Source organism: Lipotes vexillifer, unplaced genomic scaffold (assembly GCF_000442215.2).
Source record: "Lipotes vexillifer unplaced genomic scaffold, Lipotes_vexillifer_v1.1 scaffold634, whole genome shotgun sequence".
Taxonomy (NCBI): Eukaryota; Metazoa; Chordata; class Mammalia; order Artiodactyla; family Lipotidae; genus Lipotes; species Lipotes vexillifer.
In genome coordinates, this window is record NW_006781096.1 from 321,669 (window position 1) to 324,059 (window position 2,391).

The following is a 2,391-nucleotide window of genomic DNA, read 5'->3' on the forward strand; positions in this document are numbered from 1 at the left end:
GTTCAGCAGAATCTGGACTTTCCATGGGTAACAGACTACAACTAAGCAGAAAGTTCTGAGCGAGAATGCGGGCCCCCAAAGCTGTGCCCTCACCTGGAGGGGGCAGGCAAGACAGGCCACCTCTGGAGAGCCCTGAGGTTCCATCCCAGGCTGGTGGGACTTGATGGCCGACCTCACTGAGTCCTTCTTATCAAACCTTGTAAAACCAGCCAGGGGAGCCTGTTTGACTTAGAGGCGTGACTGGGGCTGGAGGGAGAAGAGGAGCCTAGGCACCTGCTGCCCACGGGGCCTCTGCTCTCCCCAAGCTCGGCACAAAGCAGCATTGCTGCGGCTCACCCTGCGCCAGCACCACTGCGGTAGCTGCCCCTTTCCAGGGACAGTGCTCCCTCTGTGACCATTTTATGGGGGTGTTTGTTTTCTTTCCACTTCACTTTTCAAGCCTTCCTTCTTTGTTCTGCTGCATTCCCTTTTCCGATTCTAGCCTTTGGGGGCCCTGGGGAAGCCTCCTGGGGCCTGTGTGAGGTCCTGGACTCAGTCCTCCTGGAGCCTACAGCTGCCAGTACTTCTGTGGGGGGAGGTCCACTGCCCTGGCTTCGGTAGGGCCTTGAGCCGTTGGACAAGAGGGGGCAGGCTGGACCCTCAGGTGATGCTGGGGAAGAGAGAGGAGAGAGGAGCAGGGCAGCACAGAGGAGTGTGGACCCTCCGTAGTGCTAGGAGTCTGGGGAGAGAGCCAGGGCAGGAGGGAGGGCATTGGAAAGAACCACAGGCTCTGTACGAGCGTTTGAGTCCCGACACATTGGGGCACGTGTGAGTGCAGGGGAAGCGTGCTGCAGGGTTTCAGACCAGAAGCCCTGAACTGGAAGAGGGCAGCTCCCACGTGACTCTGACTGTCTGTGTTCCTTCAGGGAAGTCTGTAAAGGCTGGTGCCCCATGACCCCAGTCAGGAAAGCCCTGCAGGAAGTGAGTGGCGGACCTGAGGCAGCTTGGGAGGGTGGCCAGGGCTGCCACTGCCTTTGCTAGAGCCTGCATCAACTGAGGTCCTCTCCAAGGCGTTCATCCACACTTCCTTCCCCTGGCATCTGGTAAGTGTGAGGACAGGAAGGAGGGGCAGGCCTTTGCCAATCAGTGTCAGGCTGGGCGTTCCGCTGGGGTGGTGCCAGGGGGTGGGGTTTAAATGAGGGAAGCTAAGACCATCTGTCTGCCCGAGGCAGCTTTTGTGGCTCTGCCATCACAGCCTCCGGCCATTGCCCAGTCTCTTATAGGGATGAGAGAGTGACTTGGCCTTCTGGGGAGTCCTCCCATGCCCTTGACCTGCCACCTCCCCCCACCCACCCTGCACTTCCTGTCATGTGTGTGTGTGTGTGTGAGACTGTCCCCAACCCAGCAGTCCCAGGGGCCAGAACTGGGAATCACCTTCCCCCAACATACATCCTGCCAAGTATTACCGGGTAGTCCAAATATCTGTTCTCTGTACCTCCTCTTCTTGTCCCCGAGATTTTTGTCCCTCTAACAGGTAGAAAGACCAGACTTAGCTGAAGTCCCCTGGGAATCTAGGTTAACCAGATTTAAGGTGGGACCTTGAGAGGAAGGTGTTGCTGAGCATTTCTCCAGGCTCTTCAGCCACAGACAGTGTGAAAAGCAGGCCAGAACTTGGCCACTAACTCTGGGGCCTTTGGTGTTTGGAGATTTCCATTAGTTTCACCTGGGTTACCTGGCACCTCAAAGGAAAAGTCAACAACCAGCCTGGAGCGATATTTGCTTTGGAAATGCTGCAGCTTCCAGTAAGGCTAGGGGTGTAGGAATGGGAGGGCAGAGCCTGGGGAGTGCTCCAGCGGTGCATGGTGGGCAACTCAGGGGTCCCTGAGGAGGCCTGGGACCCCATCCTCCTCACCCTAGACCACCCCCTTTTGCCTTCTCTGTCTCCTCTCCGCTGCCCCTTTCCTGGCTTTTAGTCTCTCACTAAACTAACCCATGTGTGTAGCCGGCTGCAGAGGGAGTGTGGCGTAGTGGAAAGAGAGCTGGCGTCTGGGACCCAGGAGGCTGGGTCTGAGACCCAGTTCTGCCCCGACCAGCTCTTTAATCTTAATGGATATCTCAAGCCTCTGAGCCTCGGTTTCCAAGTGTATGGAGTGGGCCTGTCTCTGAGGCCCCGGCCTGACATCCCATGAACTCTTGTCTGTGGCTCAGATGATCAAGAGTTGTTGGGCTTCCCTGGTGGCACAGTGGTTGAGAGTCTGCCTGCCGATGCAGGGGACACGGGTTCAGGCCCCGGTCCGGGAAGATCCCACATGCCGCGGAGCGGCTGGGCCCGTGAGCCATGGCCGCTGAGCCTGCGCGTCCGGAGCCTGTGCTCCGCAACGGGAGAGGCCACAGCAGTGAGAGGCCTGCGTA

At 58.2% G+C, this 2,391-nt stretch overlaps 1 protein-coding gene across 2 annotated transcripts in view; it reads left to right on the forward strand.

Moving 5' to 3' along the window:
• The window catches only part of TMEM63A (transmembrane protein 63A), a 33,637-nt gene that overhangs the window by 2,436 nt on the left and 28,810 nt on the right, over positions 1 to 2,391 (forward strand). Inside the window, exon 2 of one of the 2 annotated variants that reach the window (XM_007454470.1) lies at positions 906 to 1,082. The gene's annotated coding sequence lies outside the window, so the exon portion shown is untranslated. Of the gene's footprint in view, positions 1 to 905; positions 1,087 to 2,391 lie in introns of those variants that run through there. The other variant, XM_007454471.1, reaches the window with a different exon arrangement.